This window comes from Nyctereutes procyonoides, unplaced genomic scaffold (assembly GCF_905146905.1).
Source record: "Nyctereutes procyonoides isolate TBG_1078 unplaced genomic scaffold, NYPRO_anot_genome, whole genome shotgun sequence".
NCBI classification, from domain to species: Eukaryota; Metazoa; Chordata; class Mammalia; order Carnivora; family Canidae; genus Nyctereutes; species Nyctereutes procyonoides.
The window spans coordinates 25,725,146-25,752,380 of NW_026575042.1; the positions used below are offsets into that span (position 1 = coordinate 25,725,146).

At 34.5% G+C, this 27,235-nt stretch overlaps 1 protein-coding gene across 1 annotated transcript in view; it reads left to right on the forward strand.

The window, feature by feature from the left end:
- Window positions 1-27,235, forward strand: part of TBC1D5 (TBC1 domain family member 5) — a 530,534-nt gene that overhangs the window by 116,420 nt on the left and 386,879 nt on the right. The window contains exon 3 of the mRNA XM_055321341.1: window positions 21,721-21,914. The gene's annotated coding sequence lies outside the window, so the exon portion shown is untranslated. The remainder of the gene's footprint in view (window positions 1-21,720; window positions 21,915-27,235) is intronic.

A 27,235-nucleotide genomic window follows, 5' to 3' on the forward strand; every position in this document is an offset into this window, starting at 1 on the left:
ACTGTCCAGAGCAATGTCAAGTCATTTGAGGCAGCATCCAACCTACTGGCAATGTATGTCTATTTTGACTGTTACATACATGCAGACATGTTTAGATTTTGGAATCCAGGTCAGGACTAGAGACATGAGGACAGAAGATGATAGTTGATGAGACATTAAGGGAAAAACAAACAAAAAGAACAAAATGAAATGAGAAGGGAATCAGCCAAAAAAACCCGTATAAGTTAATTAGTTTGCATATCAGAAAATGGGTCAGAAACTGATCGTTTTTTTGTTGGGGGAAAAATTATAGAAAGGCAAAGAGATAATTTTAGGAAGGAGATCCTGGTTATTAGGGCTATAGAGAAATCAAGAAATATAAAGATTTAGGAAAGGACATTACATTTAGGAGAACAATTTCAGTATTTGAAACTGGGAAGAGTTATATAAAAGGGACTTTTGTACTTTTGTAAAGATAACGTTGGGACGCGTGGGTGGCTCAGCGGTTGAGCCCCTGCCTTTGGCCCAGGGCGTAATCCCAGAGACCCTGGATCGAGTCCCACATTAGGCTCCCTGAGTGGAGCCTGCTTCTCCCTCTGCCTATGTCTCTGCCTCTCTATGTATCTCATGAATGAATAAATAAAATCTTAAAAAAAAAGATAATGTTGAAGAAAAATGTGAAGAGTTTTTGGAAAGTTAAATAGCCAAGTAATGCCAGTACTGTATTTTGCTAGACTTGAAACATTTGTAAAATATGAAATGAGTGATTATTTTGAAAAATCTACCGTGGATTAGAAGCTGAATTAGAGATAGGTAATGAGAAAAGTATGGTGAGTAAGCCTGTAAATGAAGTGACCTATATAAACAGTGGGAATCCTCTGAAAGCATGTAGTGAGTAATTTATTTCAGACTTTTGTATGATACTGAGGTATAGGAAGCAAGATGCTGGTAAGGCAAATGATGAGGAATAAGTAGGAATACCACTGAAGGCTGCAGGGCGGGACAGGGACCTGGCAAAGTGCTCTCATTTTTGGCAGTTGCAAAATGATTCTTTAAGTAAATTGAACCTTTTTTTTTTTTTTTTCTTGCTGGGAATAAGAAGTTGTGACTGGTTGATTCTGATATAGGAAAGAAATGGGATATATTGGAGACATTTTAGGATATACTTAGAGATATTGGCCAACTCTGATGATGTGGCCAAAGACCAGCAACTGAAAAGGATATTTTAATTACAGGGAGTAATTTGGTCTAAGAATAGAAAGCAATGAAAATGTAACAGATCTGAGAAGGGAGGCACATTATCCCATTGGTAACCCTTGGCACTTAATATATAGTATAGTTCTCATTGGCAACTCCATTAATGAGGACTTAAGCCAACATAAGAACACACAAAAAAGGAAAGAGAATCATGGATTAGGGAAAGTAGACATATTAATCAAAAACAAAAAACCTTATTTTTGTATATATCCAGAAGACATTCTAAATTCTCTTATAATTTTATAAAATGGCTGTAGATCCTCCTGGATCTCTTGACCGATATATCTGAAAGAAATGAAAAGTTTGTTTTTTCTCCCTTTTTTTTTTTTTTTTACTCATTATGCCTTTTGTTTTACTGTTCTATCTTGAAATTTTAGTACAGTTTTGAGTAAAAGTGGTGATAGTGGTCACCTGTGTCTTACTCTTTTTTAAAGGGCAGTGCTTCTGATGTGTCACCATTATGTATTATGTTTGCTATAGATTTTTGGAGAGATGCATTCCATTCACTTCATCACTTTTTCTAGGTAAAATTTGCATTTAATTTTTAAAATGCATTAATGCTGTTGAATATTACAGAAATATTATTTTCTGAGTCTGAAATGATGTTATAGTTTTGCTCCTAATGGGTTGCATAATATACAGTATTTTAGTAACAGGAAATTCCCTTTAAATTTTGTAAACAAAAAGACTATTAGTTTCTTCTCCAAGAAATGAAAAGTCTTTTTTCTCTTTGGTTACACCAGGTCCTATTCTGAATCCTGTAGGCTGTGGTACTGATGGCAGCTCTTCAGAAGTCAGCAGGAATGAAACTGAATTGGGGACTGAGAGGGTCAGCTATGAATTTGCAAATGTATTGTAGTTTGTGTATGTGTGTATTTGATCAACCTTGGTTTCTTTGCCTTCATAATCATTGATAACTGCAGATTTCAAATATAGTTAGATATAGAAAGATTAATAATGTGATTTCAAATTATATAGAGTTCCAAGTAAAAGTGTAGCTGGAGGGATTTTACAAGTGACCACAGGTAATTATGTAAAACTTCCAAGTAGATTAAATTTATATTCCATTTTTACTCGCTATCATACATGGAATTTTTTGTAGCACACACTAGATGTTATTGAGAAAATATTTTAAATTACAGTCTGTATTAATAGGCTATAAATTACCTTAATCTAATAATACTCAAATTTCTTACAAATAATGATTTTTTTAACATATTTTTAAATAATTACCCGTTTATTTAGATCACTTCTTTTCTCTGGGATATTATCTGTGTATTTCATTTCAGAAAGATATTCTGGAAAATACTTGATTTTAATCTAATAGCTTTGGCAGGTTTTGCATGGGCAACCATTCTCTTCCATAAAATTGAATTAACTGTTGGAGGGAATTTGATTAAGCCATTTTTACTCACTTTCCTATTATGTTGTCAGAGTTGGAATTTCCTGTTTTATCTGAAGCTATTGGTGTGTATTGGGATCCTTCTTTGGGGGCCCTGATATGATTTGCAAGTTTTGGCTTTTTTGTTGTTTTTATTCAGTATAAAAGTGACCTATTTATCAAAGTGTATATTTGGGTTTTAAGAAAAAGAGTTTTTAAATGTATGAGTTCTGAACTCTCATGAAGGTTTACTAAAATAAAGGGCTATGATTAACTTTTCTAACAGACATTCTTTCGTATCTCATTATATTAAATATTTCTTGTGCTAATTATTTTATTTCATTTTCATATTAAAGTTAAATAACCTTTCCATACAGGGGCACCTGGATGGTTCAATCAGTTAAGTGTCTGCCTTGGGTTCAGGTCATCATCTCAGGGTCTGGGGATCGAGCCCTGTCTGCATCGGTCTCCCTGCTCAGTGGGCAGTCTGTTTCTCCCTCTGCACCTCCACCCTATTTGTTTTCTTTCAAATAAATAAATAAATAGATAAATAGAAAATAAATAGATAAATCCCTTAAAAGATTTCCATGCAAATTAATAAACAGTAGTCATAGTTTTCCTTACTAAAATACTGTATCAGCCCCTTATTTTGCATTACATTAATTATAATATTCTCATGTTCCACATATTATAGGTAATTGAAGATTTGAGTAAATAGTAATAAAGTAAGAACATTTGGGGAAAATTAGACTATACTAAGGAGTTTGACTTCATGGTGTCAGGGGCAGGGAGGTGGGCAGTAGAGTAGTGATGAGATAAGAGGCCTGTTTTTCTTGTGTTTTAGTTTATCACAATTTAGAAGAGAGACTCATAAGGTAAATGTACCTAGAACTAGAGCAGGCTTACATGATTTTATCAGTTTCTCAGAGTTTGATACAGTAGTCACGATAATCTGGTGAGTGATCTTTGTGTGAAAAAAGTCTACTCAGTATCATGAAAACATCTATTATTACACAAAGGATAAATATAATTTCTGTTTTGCATTATTGGAAGTTAACAAAGCCCTTTATTCGTTTTGCTTAACTCTTAGAATTCTGACAAGATTTGTCAGAATTGAGCATGTTAATATATACATTTAATATTTACTGTTACCCTTCCCCAAAATGAAGCACACTTTTCTGGTATTTAATCCTAGAAGTTGATAAGATGAAACCTTGCATATGGTGAATTTTGTTTTCTTACATGGTCAAATATTCTGGTTACTGAAAGATTATCTCCTTTTTCCTTTTTGAATATATTTGGTCCTGTTTTCTTGCGTAGACAAACTCTACTGGATATAATTTAAACTTTGTGGGATGATTAAAATGGTACTTTTAAGTTCTAAAAATGAGAAGTGCTGTTGAGAGTTTTGGTTAATAAAAATGAGATACTTTTGTACATGTAATTCAGTATATTACTTATATTTGAGATTTACTGAGACTTGAAGTTCCAAAAAGTTTTAGGATTTTCTGATATACATGGTCCTTAGAGTTTGTATGTTTGGATTATGTGATTTTTTTATAAAAGTACTTAGTATTCTGCGATTATTATTGTTGTGGTTTAAGAGCTTGCCTTTTTTTCTTTTTTTTATTTTTTTAAGATTTTATTTGAGAGAGAAGGAGAGAGTGAGTGAGTGAGGTGTGTGGGGGTGGGGGCGGAGATAGAGGGAGAGCAACTCTGCAGTGAGTGCAGTGCCTGACTTGGGGCTTGATCCCACAACCCCGAGATTACAACCTGAGCTGAAATCAGGAGTCAGATACTCAACTACTGGGCCACCCAGGTGCCTTAAGAGCTTGACTCCTTTAAAAAGCCAAGTTAAAAAAAAAAGTTAAAAAAAAATAAAAATAAAAATAAAAAGCCAAGTTAATGAGTCAGTCATGCAAAGACACACTTAGGTGATGGTTGTTTTTTATTGAAGAATAATTGACATATAGTATTATTAATTTCAGGTGTATAACATAGTGATTTGATATTTATATACATTCTGAAATGGTCACCACAGTAAGTGTAGTTATCATCTGTCACCATACAAAGTTGTTACAATGTTAGTAACTGTATTCCCTATGCTGTATCTTAATTACATCCTGTCTTTATTTTATAATTGAAAGATTGTACCTCTTAATCCCCTTCACCTATTTTGTTCATCCCTCCACCTCCACCCCCTCAACTCTGGCAACCATCAGTTTGTTTTCTGTATCTGAGTCTGTTTCTGTTTTGTTTTTGTTTGTTCATTTGTACTTTTTATTTTCCACATATATATGAAGTCATATGGTGTTTGTCTTTCTCCATCTGATTTATTTCACTTAGCATAAAACCCTTGAGGTCCATCCATATTGTTGCAAATGATAAGATTTCTTTCTTTCTTTTCTTTTTTTGTATTTTGTATGTGTGTATACACCACATCTTCTTTATCCATTAATTGTCAGTGCACTTGTAGGCTGCTTCCATATCTTAACTATTATAAATAATGCTGCTGTGAACATAGGGGTGCATACGTCTTTTCAAATTAGTATTTTCACTTCTTTGGGTGAATATCTAGAAGTAAAATTGCTTGGATTGTATGGTAGTCCTCTACTTTTAATTTTTTGAAGAACTTTCATATTGTTTTCTATTGTGGCAGAGCCACTTTACATTCCCACCAGTGGTGCATAAAGGTTCTTTTTTCTCCACATCCTCACCAACACTTGTTACACTTGTTGTGTCTTTTTGATACTAGCTATTGTGACAGGTGTGAGATGATATCTCATTGTGGTTTTGATTTGCATTTCCATGATGGTTAGTCATATTGAGCATCTTTTCAATATGTTTTGGCCATCTGTGCTTTTTTGGTCATCTGTATGTCTACTTTGAAAAAATGTGTATTCTGGTCCTCTGTCCATTTTTAAATTGGATTGTTTCTTGATATTGGGTTTTTAGACTTTATGTATTTTGGTTGTTAATCCCTTATTGGTTATATTATTGCAGGTAACTTCTCCTGTTGAGAAGGTTGCATTTTCTTTTGATGATGGTTTTCTTTGTTGTACAAAAGCTATCTAGCTTGATGTTATCCCATTTGTTTATTTTTACTTTTGTTGTCCTTGCCTGAGGGGACAGATAAAAAATATGGCTAAGGTGAATGTCAGTGAGCTTTACTGCCTGTTTTCTTTTAGGAGTTTTATGCTTTCAGGTCTTCTATTTATGTCTTTTTATTTTTTAAAATATTTTATTTATTCATGAGAGGCAGAAAGGAGAGAGGCAGAGACATAGGCAGAGGAAGAAGCAGGCTCCCTGTGGGATCCTGATGCGGCAGTTGATCCCTGGACCCCAGGATCACAACCTGAGTCAAAGGCAAATGTTCAACTACTTACCCACCCCGGTGTCCCCGTTCATGTCTTTAATCCATTTTGAGTTGAATTTTGTTTTATGGTGTAAGACAGTGGTCCAGTTTTATTTTTTTCATGCAGCTGTCCAGTTTTACTGGCACTGTTTATTGAAGAGACTGTCTTTTCCCCACAGTACATTCTTGTCTCCTTTGTTATAGACTAATTGACCATATGATTATGGGGTTATATTTGGACTCTCTCTTCTATTCCATTGAGCTGTGTTTCTGTTTTTATGCCAGTATTAAACTATTTTGATTAGTAATATAGTTAGTAGTATAGCTTTGCAGTATAGTTTGACATTAAGGAGCATATCTTCATCTTTGTTATTCTTTCTCAAGTTCTTTTTGGCCACTTGGGGTCTTTTGTTGTTCCATATAAATTTTAGGATAATTTGTTCTTTCTGTGAAAAATGCCATTGTAATTTTGATATGATTTGCATTGAATATGTAGATTGCTTTGGATAGTATGGACACTTTAACAATATGAATTCTTCCAATCCATAAACATACTGTATCTTTACATTTCTTTGTGTGTCTTCAATTTTTTTCATCATTATACAGTTCTCAATATAGAAGTCTTTCACTTCCTTGGTTAAATGTATTCCTATGTACTCTTTTTAATGCAATTATAAATGGGATTGTTTTCTTAATTTCTCTTATAGTTTGTCATTAGTATATAGAAGATGCAGCAGATCTCTGTTATGTTTATTTTTGTCCCTTGCAACTTTACTGAATTCATTTAGTCCAATAGTCTTTGGGTAGAGGCTTTAAGGACGTCTATTTATAGTGTCATTTCATCAGTGAACAGTATGTTTTACTTCTTCTTTTCCAATTTAGATGCCTTTTATTTTTTTTCTTGTCTGATTGCTATGGCTGATATGTCCAACACTATGTTGAATTAAAGTGTTGGAAGTGGACATCCTTGTCTTATTCTTGATCTTACAGGAAAAAGTTTCAGTTTTTCATCATTGAACAAAATGTTAGCTGTTACCTTGTCATATGTGGCCTTTATGATGCTGAAGTACATTCCCTCTGTACCCACTTTGCTGAGAGATTTTATCATAAATGGATGTTGAATTAAGTGAAATGCTTCTTTCTTTTTTTTTTTTTTTGCATCTTTTGAGATGATCATATGTTATTTATCCTTCCTTTTGTTAATGCATTGTAGCACATTGATTAATTTGTGGATGTTGAACCATTCTTAGATCCCTGCAATATATCCCATTTGATCATGGTATATGATCCTTTAATTGTATTGTCAAATTTGGCTTGCTAATGTTTTGTTGAGAATTTTTGCATCTATATTCATTAGCAATATTGGCCTGCAATTTTCTTTTTTGTAGTGTCTTTGGTTTAGGACATGGTAATGGTGGTCTTGTAAAATGAGCTTGAACGAATACCTTTCTCTTCAGTTTTTTAGGATAGTGTGAGAAAGATAGATATTAACTCTTCTATAAATGTTTTGTAAAATTCACCTGTGAAAGTTGTCTGGTTCTGGACTTTTCTTTGTTGGGTATTTTTTGATTATTCATCCAGTATCCTTACTAGTAAGTAATTTTCAGTTTCTTTCAGATTTTCAGTTTCTTTCTCATTCAGTCTTAAAAGATTGTATTTCTAGGAATATATCCATTTTTTTCTAGGTTGTCCAATTTTTTGCTATCTAAATTTTCATACTAATATGGTCCTTTATATTTCTGTGGCACTGGTTGTAATTTCTCCTCTTTCATTTCTGATTTTATTTATTTGCATCCTCTTTCATTTTTTTTTTGATGAGTCTTACTAAAGGTTTATCAGTTTTGTTTATCTTTTCAAAGAACCAGCTTTTAGTTTCATTAATCTTTTTTACCTTTTTGAAGTCTCTACCCATTTTTATTCTCTATTTATTTTCATTCTGATCTTTATTATTTCCTTCCTTCTACTAACTTTGGACTTTGTTTCTTTTTCTAGTTCCTTTAGGTGTAAGGTCAGATTGTTTATTTTAGGTTTTTCTTATTTATTGAGGTGGGCTTGTATTGCTAGAAACTCCCTCCTTAAAATTGCTCTTGCTGTGTCCTGTTGATTTTGGAGCAGTGTGTTTCCATTTTCAGCTGTCTTAAGATATTTTTTTGATTTCCTCTTTGATTTCTTTATTGACTCATTGGTTGTTTAGTAGCATATTGTTTAGTCTCCATGTGTTGTGTTTTTTCTAGTTTTCTTCCTGTAGTTGATTCCTAGTTTCAGATCATTGTGGTTGGAAAAGATCAGTCTTATTAAAATTAAACTTGTGACTTCTTTTGTGGCTTAACATGATAATAATCTGGAAAATGTTCCATATGTACTTGAGAAGAATATATATTCTGCTGGTTTGGGATGGAATGTTCCATATGTATCTGTTTAGTATAGATGGTCTAATGTGTTGTTCAAGGTCTGGATGATGTATTCATTAATATAAGTGGGCTGTTAAAATCCCCTACTGTTACTGTATTACTGTCAATTTCTTCCTTTGTGTCTACCAATATTTGCTTTATATTTAGATTCTCCTATGACTTCTGCATAAATATTTACATGTATTTTATCTCTTTTCTTATATGATTGATCCCTTTGTAATTACATAATCTGCTTGTTTCCCTTTATAGCCTTTGTTTTAAAGTTCATTTTGTCTGATACAAATATTGCTCCTCTCATTTTGTCTGATGTTATGTATTGCTACCCCAGCTTTCTTTTCATTTCCATTTGCATGGAATATCTTTCCCCCCCTTTTATTTTTCAGTCTGTGTATCTTTAGATCCAGAGTCTCCTGTAAGCTGTATATAGATAGATCTTATTTTTTGAATCCATTTAATCACTTATATCTTTTTATTGGAGCATTTAGTCCACTTACATTGAAAATAATTATTGATAGATACGTATTTATTTGCCTTTTGTTAATGGTTTTCTGTTTGGTTTTGTAGTTTTCTGTTCTTTTTCTTTTGTTTTCTTCATTGTGATTTGTTGACTTTTTTATTGTTATGTTTGGATTCCTTTCTCTTTATTTTTTGTGTATCTATTATAGGTTTTTTTGGTATGTGGTTGTCATGAGGCTCATATATAACAACCTATGTATATAGCTATCTATTTTAAGTTGGTGGTTCAAATTCTAACACATTCTGAAAGCACTACACTTTTATTCTTTTCTTTCACTGTGTTTTGTTTTTGACATCTTATTTTATATTTTTTTATTTAATGTATCCCTTAACTCATTATTGTAGATTTAGGTGATTTTACTACTTTTTTTTTTAATCTTCACACTAGCTTAATAAGTGGTCAATCCACTACTTTTTCTATATGTTTGCCTGTACCAGTGAGTTTTTTTCTTTCATACATTTTCTTTTATTTTTTAGTTATGGCCTTTTCTTTTGTGCTTAATGAAGTCCTTTTAACATTTTAATATTTCTTGTAAAGCTGTTTAGTGGCGATGAACTCTTAGGTTTTTCTTATTTGGGAATCTGTAAATTTTATAAACTCTTCAATTCTAAATGATAACCTTGCTCAGAGAGTATCCTCAGTGGTAAGTTGTTTCCTTTTCAGCACTTGATTTATTTAAAGTTTTTTTTTTTTTTTGAAGATTTTTAAAATTTTTTCATGAGAGGCACAGAGAGAGGCAGGAACATAGGCAGAGGAGGCTCCCTATGGGCAGCCTGATGTGGGTGTTGATCCCAGGACCCCAGGATCATGACCTGAGCCAAAGGTAGGTGCTTAACCACTGAGCCACCCATGTGCCGCCCCGGCCCCCTTTTAAGATTTTATTTATTTATTAGAGAGAGAGAGAGTGTGCACAAGCAGGAGGAGTGGCAAGCTGAGGAAGAGGGGGAAGCAGGCTCCCCGGTGATCAGGGAGCTGGACATGGGGCTGGATCCCAGGACCCTGGGATCATGACCTGAGCTGACAGCAGAAGCTTAACGGACTGAGCCACCCAGGTCCCCCCCACTTTTTAGCACTTTATATATATCATGCCTACTCTCTTCAGACCTGTAAAATTTCTGCTGAAAAATTAGTTGATAATCTTGTGGGGAGTCCCTTATGTATAACTAATTGCCTTTTCCTTCTGCTTTTAGAATCGTCTTTATCTTTGGTTTTCCTGGGTGGCACAGTTAGTTAAGTGTCCAACTCTTGATTTCGACTCAGGCCATAATCTCAGAGTCATGGGATCTAGCCCTGTGTAGGTACGCTCCACGCTCAGCAGGGAATCTGCTCAAGGTTCTCTCTTCCTCTCTCTCCCCCTCCACTCCTCCCTGTACTTGTCTGCGCTGTCTGTCTTTAAAATAAATAAATCTTAAAAAAAAAAAAAGATTTTCTTTAGTTTTTGACGCTTTAGTTATACTGTGTCTTGGTATGGATATCTTTTCTATCTCTGTTGATGTTCATCCTTTCATGAGTTTGGTAAATGTCTTTATGACCATTATTTTAAATTCTTTATTGGGTGGGTTGCCCATCTCCCAGTTTGTTTCTTTTTCTAAGATTTTGTTTTGTTCTTTTGTTTGGAATGTATTCTTCTCTTTTTTTGCGCAGCATTCTATTGGTTTTTGTGATTTAGATAGTTCAGCTACATCTCTTGGTTTGGAAGGAGCAGTAGGAGTTATTCTGTGGGGCCCAATTCCTTAAGTAGGAGTTGTTCTGTGGGGCCCAGAAATCTGATCTCCCCTGGCCATCAGAGCCTGATGTTCCAGAGGGTATTCCCTGTGTGGGCTTTGTGTACCCTCCTGTTGTGGCAGGGATGCAACTGCTATAGGCACACTGCTGCGCATTGTCCTGCAAGTGCTAGCTGAGATGCTGGGTTGTGTGGGGCTCTTAGTGGGACATTCCCCCTGGCGTTAACCATCTTGAGGGAGGATTCCAAAATGGCACTTTCCAATGTTGGGATCACCATGGCTGAAGAACTAGCAAAAATATCTAGAATGTGGCCCAACTGCCTCTTGCCTTTCTGGTGCTTGTTCCAAGGGTGATAAGTAGATTTCCTTTACCTCTGTTTTGTGAACTTTTTTTGGATCTGGTGTTTTTGCATTGGTTTCTCGATTGAGTAAGTCTGTGTGTGAGCCCTTTAAAAGTGAGTTTTCCTTTCCTTCTAGTTCTGTAGTTTTCCTGATATACTCCCTTCTGGTTTTCAAAGCCAGGCATTTGATCTTATCTCTCCTGTGCAGGATATTAGGGTTGGCGTGCATGATATGGAGCTTAAATCTTTCCCTGCTCCAAAAAAAGTTCCATAATCTCAAGTGTCTATGGAGCACCATACCTGGGGTGTGGTTTATTACTTAGCGAGATTTTATCTCTGCTTCTTCTACCCATCTTGGTGTTTTCCCATATTATGGAGGCTCTTTTCATTCACTATCTAGGCCCCCTTTACAGGGAGTTATTTCAAATACTGTTGTAAATTGTTATGTCTGTGAAAATAGGTGAGTTCAGGATTTTACTACCCACCATCTTGAATTGTAACCTTGAAGAAAACTATTAATCTAAAGATGGATGTTTTGAGGGACACCTGGGTGGCTCAGCAGTTAAGTGCCTGCCTGTGGCTCAGGACGTGATCCTGGAGTCACGTGATTGAGTCTCACATCAGGCTCCCTGCATGGAGCCTGCTTCTCTCTCTCTCTCTCTCTCTCTCTCTCGCTCTCGCTCTCGCTCTCGCTCTCACTCTTTCTTCCCCTCCCTCCCTCTCTGTGTCTCTCATAAAAAAATAAATAAAATCTTTAAAAAAATGGATGTTTTGGGTATGTGGAAATCTGAGACTAAGTTGAACCAAATATATTGCTCTTAGGAAATAATAAACTTATGTTAATTGGTTTCTATGCACCAAATCTTGGTTAAATACAGCCCAAAATAGAGTAAGCTATGGAGGGTCAAATGAGAATAATTCTAGTCAAATGAAAAGACACTATGGTATTTTTTGAACTTCGCATTTTTTTAATTCTCATACTTGAGAAAATGATTTTACCAGTCTATTTCCCAAAAGTAACTTATACAGAACATAATATATACATGGTCAAATCTTATTACCAGTGAGCTCTGTTTTCTGGTCAACGTTATTCCTTTAAGAGCTGGAAGAAGTAGCTTAGTCTGAAACTTTCTCATTTTAAACATCTCTGACTGAGAAACTCTGTGTCAAAACAAGTCTAGCCCTCTGTCAAGAGTGACACGTTCTTCATAGGGAAATTCTGGAATTGCCTTTAAGGAAGTATTTTAATAATTTCTTTGGAACCCTTATTAATTGGTTATATCAACTCTGAAGCTGAGGTGGAGATAGGCCATAGATCTGAGTTTTCTAGTTTTGTTATCATTTATTCTAAGTATGATAATTTGTATTTGAGGATTTATTCTGGGGTTTATCTATAGTCATTGAACATTTATACTAATGAGGTTCAAGATGTATTTTGTCTTTGTTCAAGCTGTACAACAGTTTTAGGGATTTTTGAGAAGGGATGCCTTTTAAAAAGTCTGATTTGCAATAATACATGTATGGATAGTCTGTCAAGGTTACATTTTGAAAATTAGGAATTTTTGTTGTTTAGAAAATTTAATCTTAAATCAGTGCCTATCAGTGAAGCACAGAGCTTGAGAGATTTCTTTTGTTTCCTGAATACAAGAGATTGTATATTTCAGTGAGAGAAACTGATGTCTGAGTCCCTGGAATCACAGATTTCAGTAGTCCATGGTTATAGGGGATACAGACTTCACTTTTGATGGTATGTTTCTGAGTTACTTTAGTAAGGTAGAGATAAAGGAATCACTGTAATTCATCACATGATTTTGACTTACATCACTCATAGGTATACTTGAAGGCATTGTGATGTTGTGTAAAGGACATGGCTTGTGGAATGTTACAGCCTTGATTTTAAGTACTATTTATTAACTGTGTGATATTAAATAAATTGATTTAACAACGCCTATATTTCTTCATCTGTACAAGTAAGAGATTTTTTTCATATGGTTATTGGAATTAAATGACATTTTTAAAATACAAAGAAGAATCTTTCTTTTAGGACATCTTCCAGCCATCCTCACTCCCACCCCAGTATCATGGTTTGAAGAATACATTTAAAAAGTTATCCTTCTGAGTAGCAAAAGTAAATGACATTAGTAATGTAAATTAATTTACTGCTGTTTTATTGAGCTCTAATACATGTGGTATCTTGTATTTATATTGTTGTAGTCTTAGTTTCAAACCTAGTAAACAAGTAACTTAATGCAAACTTTAAAATTCAGCTAAAATATTTGTACCTGTTAGAAGCTCAAAGTAAGATATTAGGTGAATCATAGAGACTACAATTTGGCAGCTTTTTGAAGAGAGTACTTAATTGGAGGTACTTCTAGGCTTCCAGCAGTATTATTTAGAACCAAGGAAAATGGGGGGGAAAAGCCAGAAAGAAAGAGAAAAAAAGAGTCTCATGTAATTATTCAATTCGTTGTGAGTTCAGAAACTTCAATTTAGTAGGCAAATTAAATTCGGACTAATGTTATAAAAGTTAGCAAAAATAAAATTGAGATCCTTTATTTGTTTTTTTCTTTTATCTTCAACATACGTTTTTGGGGTGCAGGATGCTGAGATAGCCATGTATATATATAAAGGGTTATAGTATGTGCTTTTTCTCTTAGCTTTATTCTTACCCCTTCTCCTCCCACCTTTTTGTAGTTCTTTCATAGCACAAATAATCTGCCTATCTCAAATTAGAAACCTTGAAAATTTACTAAATCTATTTCTCTTCTTTCATTACTATGTCTAGGTACCACCATTTTTTTCTCATATTCTTTTGTCTTAGTCCTCCCTTTCTAAAGCTACTATGCTAGTTTTTCTTTGTTAGTACTCTACATCACCATTGGAATTATCTTTCTGACTCATTGTATGCCTAATAATTGATTCAGCTGTTTTCAGTGCTGCTAATGATCAGCAACATTATCCAATTTAAATTTCCTTTATTTCTTTTTGAGAAGGAGCTGATATTGAGATCAATAAAGGAATAGTAGTTTGGTGGTAAAGTAAGTGAAGGAAAAGTCAAGAGCCATAAAGCAGTGAAAATATATCTTCAATAATTGAGTCCTTTGTAGAGCTTATTGTCTGTTCTATTTCTGGTTATAATTAGGTTTGTTCACTTCTGTTTTCTGAGAACTAAGATTTCCTCGATATTCTAGAATAGCTTGAGACAGTGACTACTTTCATAGACTTTCCTCCAGTGTAATCAAGTATGGTTTGAGTTTTTCTTTTTGCAAAGTTTGAACAAGATAAATTACAGTGTTTATTGTATAAAAGGTGACAGTCAGGTAATGTTATAAAAAAGGCAACAGATTAAAAAAAGGAACTCTGAAACAAATGGAATAACATAAGGAGGAGTAGTTAATGAGATGTAGAATAATTAGTCTGGAACTGAGAATTTAGAGTACAAAATAAAATTATGGACAATGCTTAAACTTTCAGCCTGTTTAAAATAATTTCTTAAAAAATCTTATTTTCATCTTACAGGATGAAAGTTACAGGAACATACTTAAAAGAAGGTAACACTTTAATTACAAATATGCTTATTTGCTTACTGTACTGTGGAAGGATGTGTACTTTGAAAAGTTCCTTGCCAGGACGCCTGGGTGACTCAGTGGTTGAGCGTCTTCCCTTGGCTCAGGATATGATCCCAGAGTCCTGGGATGGAGTCCCACATCAGGCTCCCTGCATGGAGCCTGCTTCTCCCTCTGCCTATGTCTGTCTCTCATAAATGAATAAATAAAAATCTTAAAAAAAAGGTCCTTGTTTTATGTCTGCCACAGATAATGGACAAAAACTAAAGCTTAAGGGGATTTTTTCATCTCAAGGAGTCAGGTTGAATCTGCAGCTTTCTTAGGGAAACCAGTTTCTGGAATTTTCTAACTTTTCCCAGGGCATTTAGATCGATCTTCAAGACTAGAATGAACAATTGCCCAAAGCAACTCTAACAATTTACAGGGCTTATTTTGGTTCATTTAAATAGCGAGACTGAGAATGATCTGTTTCTTATTCTTAAGCTAATTTGAACTTGGTATTTAGAGCTTGATTCTAAATGGATCCTAAATGGAGCCAGGATGTAGGGAAGAAGAGGTTATCTTGTTGGAACTAAGAGAAATATAGTAGAAGATATAATCTTTAAATCCCAGAAAAGTATCTTCTTGCGTTATACATACATTGGTTTCTGTTTTGCTTGGAACTTCTGGTAGTATGGGCTCTAACTTAATACTGATTGTGGTTAGTGAAAATGAGCATGACTGTTGAGAGAAAATAATATTAAATACTATTTCAAGATGAAGAGTCATTTAGGAAGTGAAGATACAGTTTATTTATTAGGACAACGTGGAAGCATTTCATTTAACATAAAAGTCAAAAAGACAGATTTATATTGTGTCAGTACTTTGGGATTGTTGGCTGCATAAAGGTTTATGAAGTTAAGGGAGTTCATGCATAGAGTGGTAATGGTCATATGGACTCTGGGTTCAGATCACATGACTTCAAATCTCAGCTTTACCATTTGTTAATGGTGAGATCTTGGGCAAGTTAGTGTGCTTAGGCTCCTCTTAGCTATTTTGGGGGGGCACAGTTAGGGTGGAGGTGAGGAGGCATTAAATGTGTACCATGTAAATATCAGCATCACAGTGTAGTACTGATGTTATTGTTACTGAAGTTCTTCAAACAACTTTTATTATCTTTAGCTTTCTATTCCCTATCATGGTCCTAATGTAAGTAAGTCACAGGATCTAAAAGAAAAACCTGAGTGGGTATTTTCTTTGATTCATAAAAATACAAGGAGATAATATGTAATAAACTTTAAATTTTAACTCCCTTTATTTAGCTTCACAGATAAACCCTGAAAGAACAACATCTATCTTGAAATCTCAAAATTAAAAAAAATTAAATTCATTTAAACTTGGATGAAAGTTTGGAGTTTTGGGATTTGTTATAACCTTTAGGTCACTAGAATGGTGTTAAGGCAGCCCTAACTTAGTACACCAGTAGATCAGGTTGATGGGTGCTGCCCCGACAGTGACTGGAATGTATGCTTCTGTACTGACAGTGTGGTTCAAGTAGAAGGAAAGATAGACATTAGTTTTTAAGTGATCTGAAGTGTCTGGAAATAGAGTAGACATTTTCTTTCCTGAATGCTTCTTTGGTACCAGTGTATGTTAGCATCTATGCATCCAGTAGTGTCATGAGAAGAGTTGTATGTAATCTTTTAATCCATTTTTTTGAATAACTGTTACTGTATTAGGCCTTCTTATATATTTACAAGATTGTCTAATTAACAATATTTTTTTTTGACCAAAGGTTAACTTTTGTGATAAAATTTTTTTTATGGGGACACCCGGGTGGCTCAGCAGTTAAGCATCTGCCTTTGGCCCAGGGTGATCCTGGAGTCCCGGGATCAAGTTCCACATCGGGCTCCCTGCATGGAGCCTGCTTCTCCTTCTGCCTTTGTCTCTACCTCTCTCTCTCTTTCTCTGTGTCTCTCATAAATAAATAAATTAAATCTTTAAAAAAATTTTTCTTTATGAATCATTCATCTCCCTTAAACATTCCTATGGTCTTTTGACATATGTATCTCTAGATGACTTTGTTTTAATCATAAGATTAAAATCTATATTAAGGAAAATCCGTTTTGATGGAAGCGTTTTATGTATAGTTAAAACTGTTTTTGTTTAATTATCCCTCTTTCCATTGGCAAGGACCTTGACAGTAGTTGTTAAGAAAAATATCTGAAATGTTTGTATTAAGTTGGGTACAATTTATTTATTTATTTTTTAGGAGGGGAGAGGTAGAGAGAAAGGGGAGAAAGAGAATCTTAAGCAGGCTCCATGCCTAGGGCAGAGCCTGACATGGGGCTTGATCTCATAACCCTGAGATCGTGACCTGAGCTAAAATCAAGAGTCAGATGCTTAACTGACTGAGCTTACCCAGGGGCCCCAAGTTGGGTACAATTTAATTGGAACTCAATGAAGTAATATATATGTTCAACAAATAATTTTAAAATTATTTGCCTGAAGAATGGAAAGTGGTCGTAGGTAGATATCTTTTAGAAAACTTAAAGGGTCATCTATTTCAATTCTCTATCAGAATCCTTGAGAGGATGCTTGAGAATCTCCATTTTCAGAAGCCGCTTAGGTGATTTTTATGCACTCTATAGTTTTAGAACTATTGCTGAACTCTTTGCCTATAGCTTGTAGGAAATTGGCTCTTTGCTTTTTTGATGGAAACTATTCTTCCTCCATTAGGGGGAAGAATAGGGGTAAGCTGGGGTACTATTCCTGATGACCTGCCATGCCCTATACTGTGGAAATTTTCAAAGCTTTCAGTGTCAGCCTTAGTTTCTACTTTAAGTTCTTTCTCAACTGGATCTCCTATGGTGAAGGAACAGATCATGTTAATGGTGATGCACAACCCAGTGGACTGTGACAGAAGGCTTTTATGTATTCCCTAAAATGTCAGTATTTCCTAGCAAGGTAGGAATTGCAGGTGAGGAGAAATACAGGAGAACTTAAGTGGTCTTCTGGGGCCAGGATTAAAACTGAGGTTAATTCTTTTAAAGACCAGATTTTGACATAAACTTCCTTTTTAGTGGTAAGAAAATGGGCTGTGGTTTCAGGTATGCTTGGGTTGGAAGTGTGCCCTATCACTTACTGGCTTTACTAGCAATTTTAATACTTCCCTAAACTTCAGTATCCCTATCTGAAAAGTAGGGTCAGTTAAATTCTAAGGTTTTTGGAGGGTTAATGATCTAATGCATGTTTTTAGAATGCTTCAGCATATTTTTAGTAGTTTTGATCCTGAATAGGCATTACAATAAATGATGACTATTATTTAGCAACTTAAGGCAAATATGCCTTATGGAGTTAATCAGTCACAGACTAAATGAGTTTGTCACATTATGAAGTATGTTTTTCTGTTCCGATGTGGCATGATAGCTAGAAACAAGGAAGATACAGCATGTATATGGAATTTGGGGGGGGCATGGGAAAACAATGTAGGCATCTTTTTTTTTTTCCCCTACCCATACCCTAATAAATTCTAAATTTGATTCTAGCCCAGGCTTTTCTTAAAGTTCCAGACTATTAATAGCTCTAGATTTTTACATTAAACTCCCTACAGGACATCTCCAATGGGTAATCCCATAATATGTCCTATTCTAACTTGGGCTCTTTGTCTTCCAGGTTTCCTTATATCAGTGCATGGGATTGCTATTTAACTTCATCCCCCACAAAATCTAATCTTTCACCAAATTCTTCTGACTGCTTGCCCATAAATGTTGTTCTTCCTTTTCTTCCCCATCTTTACCACTATCACTTTAGTCTAAGCTACTGTTGTCTCATACCTACCTTCTCCTCTGTACCTTTCTTACTCCTCACCATAATCCAGCCAAATTTGATAAATTTTCATGTATAATTTATTGTCATCCTGTATTTAAAACCCTGTAGTAATGTTGCCTTAATAATTTCTGCCCCATTTTGTTTCACTTATATTTCCTCTATAGTTGGCCCTTCTGCTTCTCTCCTAGAAATACGTGCTTTTCTCCTAATGTTTTTGGACCTTAGTACTTGTTATGCCTAGACTGACATTTCCCATACTTTGCAGATCTCATCTTAAATAGACTTTCTTTAGGTCTTTGCTGATTTCTGGGTAATTCAAGTCTCCTATTACAAAACTCAGGTCTCATCCTTTACCATATCTTTAATAGCATTTATCACTGTTTGCAGTTATGTATTTGCATTGTTATTGGATACTGTCTGATTTACTACGTAAAGTGTAAGTTTTGTGAGGGTTGAGAATTTCAGGGTTTACAAAGGCCTGGATTGGGCCTGACACCAGATGAAAACTAATAAATGACTGACTGAAATACATTGACTAGGCAATTAAAATACAAAGTGTTTAATTCTAAAGTGAGGTAAGTACAGATGGAGTCAGTGTTGGCATATTAAACATTGTTTTTGGGGAATACTTTAGTTATTATAGCATTTGTTTGACTCCTAATTTTACTTTTTCTATTACAAACATAGATAAGTAGTATTTTGAATTTTGAATTTCCCAGTGCAGATTAAGAGCTTCCAGAAGTTGATTGTACTTGAATGCACTTCAGAGTAAAACCTTTCCCCCTCACATCTGCACAGGATTTAAAGTTTACAATTCAAAAACATATAGCTGATTACATCCTTTTTGATGCTTAACATATGGAATATGTTCATATAAGTTAGTTGCCTAAGGCATAAAAATTGAAAAATACTAACAAAACTTACAAAAACAACTAATCATAGATATTTTTAGTAGGTGTCTCAACTTTTATAAAAATTTTAAAAAATCAAGAAGATTAATATAACATTAGAATTTGGAATTAAGCTTATATTTGCTTTCTGGTATTTGGACCTCAAGTTACTGTGTGACTATTATTGGCAGATTGAACTGTTATTGTGAAAACTCTTAAGACTTTAGTATATTCTTGAAAGTTGGTTTAGTGTTGTTGTTTACATTTTAAAATTAGTGCATTCAGTAAGATTTTGGTTTCCATCTCTGCTGAATTCTCCCTAGGAGTGCACAACTTCAAAAATAAAGAGGCACAGTCAGCAGAAAAAGAGGTGGTCTGAGCATTTATGTGTTAAATATGCATGTTAATTAGGAAAAAAATTAGAAAAATATGAAAACAGATGTTACATAAATTATTGCAGTCCCAGGGTAGCAGTAACTTATACATTGACAATAATTTTTGTATGTGCATGTGTATATCTATTTCTAGATTTCTCAATATTTATGCAATTCCATAGAGAATAACTAGAAAAAGAACTGGTATATCCTTTCAGTGAGACTATGGTAAACATTTTTTCTGCCTATAGATTACTGAAGAAATCTAGTTTCATAAAGTCTTACTGTATAGATAAACCCTCTGTGTTATCCAATTCTGCCTTGTAGCCTTTTTGGTTTTTCTGGTAGTATGCCAATGAGATATTTTATTGGATATATACTTTTGGAGCAAGAAAGTAAATTATGATCCAAACAATGTTGGAAATGTAAAATTGACCTGAGTGTAAAGTATGTATTTAGAAACAAAACAAATTATAACTTCTCAGTATATTGATTATATTGTTAGTTTTTCATGAAGAAATAGCCATCATTCTCTGAATGGTATGACACAGTTGTATGACAATATATTAACTGTTATATAAACGTGTATTTGTCAAATACACATATATTGGAATAGTTGAAAGATATTTGTCTTTCATTCTAAAGAGCCATCATAAAATAAAAATGGTCTGTGTTTTTACAAGGGAAAGATGAGAGTAGAGACTTACTTTATTTTAGTGGTATAGTAATTTTAAGCTTAACCATACAGAAAAAGCATGTGACTATAATATTGTCCAAGGAAGTGTTGACTATATTTAGGTATTTTTCACATGTATATTATGTAATTTAGAAATGAGTTGTTGGTAACTTTTCAGGTAAGACTATAAGTCAAAATAAGGAAATGATACATCAGAATATACTAAATCATTTTCTTTATCAAAGAAAACATGAATTGTATTCAATATAAGAGCATATAAGTTTCTGGAAATCTGCCTAGAGATCAATGCCACATTCATTCCTGTTCTTTAGAAATCATACCTTGATATTTGGTTTTAATAGCACATGATGCTAAATGGTGTGTTAAGTAATTTCTTTTGAATCTTAATATGTTTGTTATATGTTATATAATATTTCCCAGTTCTGTGTTACTGATTTATATTTCACATTATATTACCTAATTACTTTTGTCCTTTTGTACTTATACTGAGCCACCAATAAGTTCAAACAGGTTATGGGGGTAAATTATTATAGAATGAAATCTAGGGGAAAGTGATGGTAATATATGGTAACTTATTATTATTAAGAGGTTCTTTACTGGGCACCTGGGTAGCTCAGTAGTTGAGTGTCTGCCTTTGGTTCAAGTCATGATCCCAGGGTCCTGGGATCGAGTCTTGCATTGGGCTCCCCATGGGGAGCCTGCTTCTCCCTCCGCCTTTGTCTCTGCCTCTCTCTCTGTGTCTCTCATGAATAAATAAATGAATTCTTAAAAAAAAAAAAAAGAGGTTCTTTACCTAAATTAGATAGCTGTTTAAGAAATTCAGTTGTCATTCTTTCAGATTTCATACAGGTTATGTCAGATATGGTTTTTGGAAGAATACTAAAGGTGTTTTTCTTTTTCCCTATGCAGAAAAGCTATAGAAGTTAATTATAAATTCACAAATAATGTTTACTTGTTACACTGATACATTGTATTCTAATTTTACATTTTATTGATACTGTGGAATCCGTTTCAATGGAATTTTTTTCCATGTTTTCAAATATCTAATTTCCATTTTTTTAATTATTTAATACTTGGTATTTTACTATGTATTAGAATAATGTGTTCATTATTTGAATATTTTTATGTAATTTCAATGAAATGAACTTTAACGTGATTTGTTTTAGATTGAGGTGTTTTGATTTAAAAATTTTTATATTATAATGCCATTTATTCTAAGTATAATAAAATGACTTCCTTTCTTCCAGAAGTTAAAATAGATAATGGAAAAAGTGATTAAGGAGTAGATTAGCAGTTGTCTACTAAAAGCCCAAAATTATATGTCATAGATTTTTTTCAGCTTGCCTTTTGCTGGTTTGTTTTGGTTAGGGTTCTTTGTGGGATAGAAATGTTTCAAGCTATTTTATTTATTTTTCTAGGTATTTGGTGCTTTGCCAGAAGCAAACTCAGGTGATCTCTGTTTCTTCCTTCTTCTTTGCATCCTATTTGCCAGCCACAACTTGTATTTGGAGAACTTTGTTGTACCAACTCTGAAGTTATCTTTGACCTCTAACAAGAGCATGCGTTTTCAAGTGGCAGTTAGAATTGTGGATCATTAAAGGTCTCCTGAAAGGTAAGCATATATTTATTCAAAATGTACATTTGCAAATTGGATACCATCAATACCTGTCTTAGTCTGTTTGAGCTGCTCCAACAAAAATACCATAGACTTGGTGACTTATAAACAACAGATTTATTTCTCACAGTTCTGGAGACTGGGAAGTCCAAGATAAAGGTGCTAGTGATTGTTCATAGACTACTATCTTCTTAACGGCTCTTTACATAGTAGGAGGAATGAGAAAGTTCCCTGAAGTCTTTTCTTATAAGGGCACTTATCCCATTCATGAGGGCTCCACCCTCACAACTTAATCACCTCATAAGGGCCTCACTGGAATACCATTACCTTGGGATTTAAGATTTTAACATATGAGTTTTGAAGGGACAAAAACATTGATCTGTAACAATATGTTTATTATAGTAACATATCCTCTACAGAATAGATTCATGTACAAAAAAATGTGTGTATGTGAATGAGTGTTTTTTGACACTCAGGACACCCAGGAGGCTCACTTTGTGATACGTTTTTATATTTAGAAGTGTAATGCCTCTAGCTTTCTTCTTTCTCAAGGTTGCTTTGGCTATTTGGTATCTTTTGTGATTCCATACAAATTTTAGGATTGTATATTCTATTTCTATGAAAAATGCCATTGAACTTTTGATAGAAATTTAATTGAATCTGTAAATAGCTCTGAGTGGTATGGATATTTTAACATATTAATTCTTCTAAGCCCTGAGCAGAGTATCTGTGCCTTATTCAGTTTCTTTCATCAATGTCACATTATTCATTATACTAATATTCCACCTCCTGGTTAAATTTATTCGTAGGCATTTTATTCTTTTTGATGCAACTCTTAGTGGAGCTGTTCTCTTAATTTTGCTTTCTGACAGTGCATTGTTAGTTTATAGAAATACAGCCGATTTTTGTATATTGATTATGTATCTTGTAATTTTATTGAATTCATTTATTCTCACAGTTTCTTTTCTGAAGTCTTTAAGGTTTTGTATAGATAATACTTCTGCAAATACAGTTTTATTTCTTCCTTTCTGATGTGAATGCCTTTTATTTCTTTTGCTCCCCTGACTGTTCTCACCAGGTTTTCTAGTACTAGGTCAAATAAAAAAGATGAGATTGGCTCTTTGTATATAGGGAACATTACCTCATTCATCATAATTGCTCACTGCAAAAATAACTCTGATGAACCGTCCAAGTAAAAATAGTTAGGTCCTTACAAGGGGGAAGAAAAAAAAGGCAAGTTTTGGCAGTCTTGTTTTATTCCTGATCTTAGAAGAAAAGTTTTCAGCTTTCTACTATTTAGCATGATGTAAGCTGTGAATGTGTCATATACTGCCTTTATCATGTTGAGGTATATTCCTTCTGTACCCATTCTGTTGGCAGTTGTTATCAAAACGGAATGTTGAATTTTGTCAAATGCTTTTTCTGCATCTATTGAGATTATCATATGATTTTTATCCTTCATTTTATTAAGTGATGTGTAATGTTGAATGACTTACGGATGTTGAACCATCCTTGCTTCCCTTGAACAAATCTCAATTGATCATGGTGTATGATTCTTTTAAGATATTGTTGAATTCATTTCTGTTCAGTTTGTGGACAGTCTTACATTAATCTTTATCAGGGATATTGGCCTATAATTATCCTCTTATAGCATCCTTATTCAGTTTTGGTGTCAGCATAATGCTGGCCTCATAAAATGGCTTTGGAAATACAGTTAACTCTTACACAGTGTGGAGATTACAAGCACTGGCACCTCATGCAGTTGAAAAATCCATGCATAACTTGTGGCTCCCCAAACACTTAACTACTAATAGCCTACTATTGACTACAAGCCTTACCAATAACATAGTCAACTAAGACATGTTTTGTATATTTTATGTATTAGATACTATATATATATATATATATATATATATATATATTTTTTTTTAGATACTATATTCTTACAATGAACTAAGAGAAAAGATATTATTTTTTTTAAAGATTTTATTTATTTATTCATGAGAGACACACACAGAGAGAGAGGCAGAGACACAGGCAGACGGAGAAGCAGGCTCCCTGCAGGAAACCTGATGTGGGGCTCAATCCTGGAACTCCAGGATCATGCCCTGAGCCAAAGGCAGACGCTCAACCACTGAGCCACCCAGGCATCCTGAAAAGAAAATGTTATTAAGAAATGTCATTAAGAGAATCGTAAGGAAGATAAAATACATGTATAGTACATGTATATTTATAAAAAAATCCACATATAAGTGGATCCACACCAGTTCAAACCTGTGTTGTTTAAGGGTCAGCTGGATTGCTCTCGTCTTCTATTTTTTGGAAGAGTTTGAAAAGGACTGGCATTAATTATACTTTAAATGTTTAGTTGAATTCACCAGTTAAGCCATCTGATCCCAGACTTTTGTTTCTTGGGAGGTTTTTGATTTCTCATTCAATCTCCTTACCAGTGATTGGTCTGTTCAAATATTCTATTTCATATGATTCACTCTTGGTAAGTTGTATATTTCCAGGAATCTCTTCTATTGTCAAATTTGTTGATGTATAATTGTTCATAGGAGTCTCTTATCTTTGTATTTCTGTTGTAATGGCTCCTCTTTCATTTCTAATTTAATTTTTTGAGTCCTCTTGTTTTTGTATATCTAAAGTTTTGTCTATTTTGTTTTTATTTTTTTGGGAAAAAAAAAACAGTTCTTGGGGCACCTGGGTGGCTCAGTCAGTTGGGCATCCAACTCCTGTTTGTGGCTCTGGTGGTAATCTCTTGAATGGTGGCATAGAGCCCTGCATTGGGCTCCATGCTCAGCGGGAATTCTGAGGGAGGTTTTCTCCCTCTGCCCGTCTCCCTATTCACATGCACTTGTACACTGTCTCTTTCTGAATAAATATTTTGGTTTTTTAAAAACATTTTTATTTATTTATTTGAGACAGAGAGCAGGAGGGAGAGGGAAAGAGAATTTGAAGCAGACTCCAGTCTGAGTGTGGAACCTTATGTGGGGCTCGATCTCAGGACCCTGAGATCATGGTCTGAGCCAGAATGGATGCTTAACTGACTGAGCCATCCAGGCGCCCCTGAATAAATCTTTAAATTAAAAAAAAAAAAAAGAAAAGAAAAGAAAAAATAGCTTAGTTTTATTGGTATTTTCCTGTCATTTTAGTCACTATTTCATTCATTTTTGCTTTTTGTGGTTTTCTTTCTTCTAATTTTGTGCTTAGTTCTTTTTCTAGTTCCTTTAGGTGTACGATTAGGTTGTTTATTTGAGCTCTTTCCTTTTTCTTATTGTAAGCATTTATCACTATGCACTTCCCTCTGAGAATTGCTTTTGGGACGCCTGGGTGGCTCAGTGGTTGAATCCCTTTGGCTCAGGGCGTGATCTCGGAGTCCTGGGATTGAGTCCTGCATCAGGTTTCCTCCATGAAGCTTGCTTCTTCTCCCTCTTCTTGTGTCTTTGCCTCTCTCTCTCTCTCTCTCTCTCTCTCTCTCTCTCTCGGTCGCTCATAAATAAATAAAAATCTTAAAAAAAAAGAATTGCTTTTGCTGCATTTGATTAGAGATAAATTTTATCACCTTTTGACTTTTCTGTATATACCAACCTTTCTACAAGTTTTGTAGAAGTTTTGTAATCAAGTTTTGTAATCAGATAAAAATGGTTGCAATTTTAAAAATGATAAACATGTTAAATATGGTGGGAATGGGTACTAGAAGAGTCCACTTTGGGAAAGGATCTGAGTTATTGTAAGCTGATGTGTAGGACTTAAAAGTTAAAAATGTTTTAAACCAGGAATGGCTTGAGGGCATGCATCATCCTGCATATACAATTTACATAGAAAAAGCAAGAGAATAAAGAAATATATACTTTATTATAAAGGGATGATTTTTTAAAAAAGATTTTATTTATTTGAGAGAGAGAGAGAGATCTTGAGAGAGAGCACAAGCAGGAAGGAGAGGGAAAAGCAGACTCCCCATTGAGCAGGGAGCCCAATGCAGGACTTGATCCCAGGACCCTGAGATCATGACTTGAGCAGAGGGCAGTTGCTTAACCACCTGAGCCACCCAGGTGCCCTTAAAGGGACAGTTCTATCTAAGATTTATCCCCTCTTCAAATTTTAATATTTAACTATTTGTATCTGTGTTCTCACTATAGAAGAACCCAGTAAGTATTCTGGTGTTTCCCAGCAGTTACTCAGCTCTTTGCCCACATCATTTGACAGCTTGTAGTGAATATATATAGAGAGTAGTAGCATGGAGAAGACAAGAGAAATGGTGGCATGATTGAGATAGAAAACAAATTGTCTGATTCCATTTACTGCCCGAGTCAATCATGAACAAACATACAAGCCATCTAAAGTATGGTTTTTGAAACTGCAAAGGCAATCCAGTATTGGATAGGGAAATAAATTTAGTTATGGGAAGGAACATGTATTAAATGAAATACACAAAAAAATCGAATAGAGCATAGCACACATTCCCTTTAATTAGGGTACAAACTATTTCAACTTCTGTTTCTGTTTCATTGGTATATTTATACCTGTGGAAAATGGCTTATAAATGTAAAAATTTATTTCTTATAATGAGTAGTGATTAAAAAAGATGTGAATGCCTCCTATCTGAGATACCTTCAACTCTAAGTTCAATAATTCTAGCTTTAGTACTCCTTTAACAAATTCAACAAAGTAAGGGGGGGTGCCGAAGAGGAAGCGAGATATATGGATACAAAAAGCATTCTAGAGGGAAAGTGCTAAAAGTCTGCTGGCAGGAAAACGTTTTTAAGCCAACCCCACCGGACTCTTAAGGATCAGTTAAAAGAGAAGGAGAATAATTAGGAAAAGATTGGAAACTGGTGACTATGTATAAGTAGTAGAAAGTCACTGATCAAAGAACTCTGAGTAACTGTGTTAGAAAACAACATCATTCCCCAAAAAAAGCCTACAATCTAAATCTGGCAATATGTATAAACACTCACTCACAGGGTACCTGGGTGACTCAGTGGTTGAGCATCTGCCTTTGGCTCAGGTTGTGATCCTGGGGTCCTGGGATTGAGTCCTGCTTCAGGCTCCCTTGGGGAGCCTGTGTCTCCCTCAACCTGTGTCTCTGCCTCTCTCTTTGTGTCTGCCTCTCTGTGTCTCTCATGAATAAATAAATAAATAAAATTTAAAAAATATCACAAAGCTGTAGGAATTTCTATAGTATGGTATTGGCAAGAAAACAGACACATAGATTAATGGAACAGAATAGAGAGCCCAGAAATAAACCCACACATATATGGTCAATTAATTTTTGACAGAGGAGCCAAGATTGGACACTGGGCAGGGATAGTCTC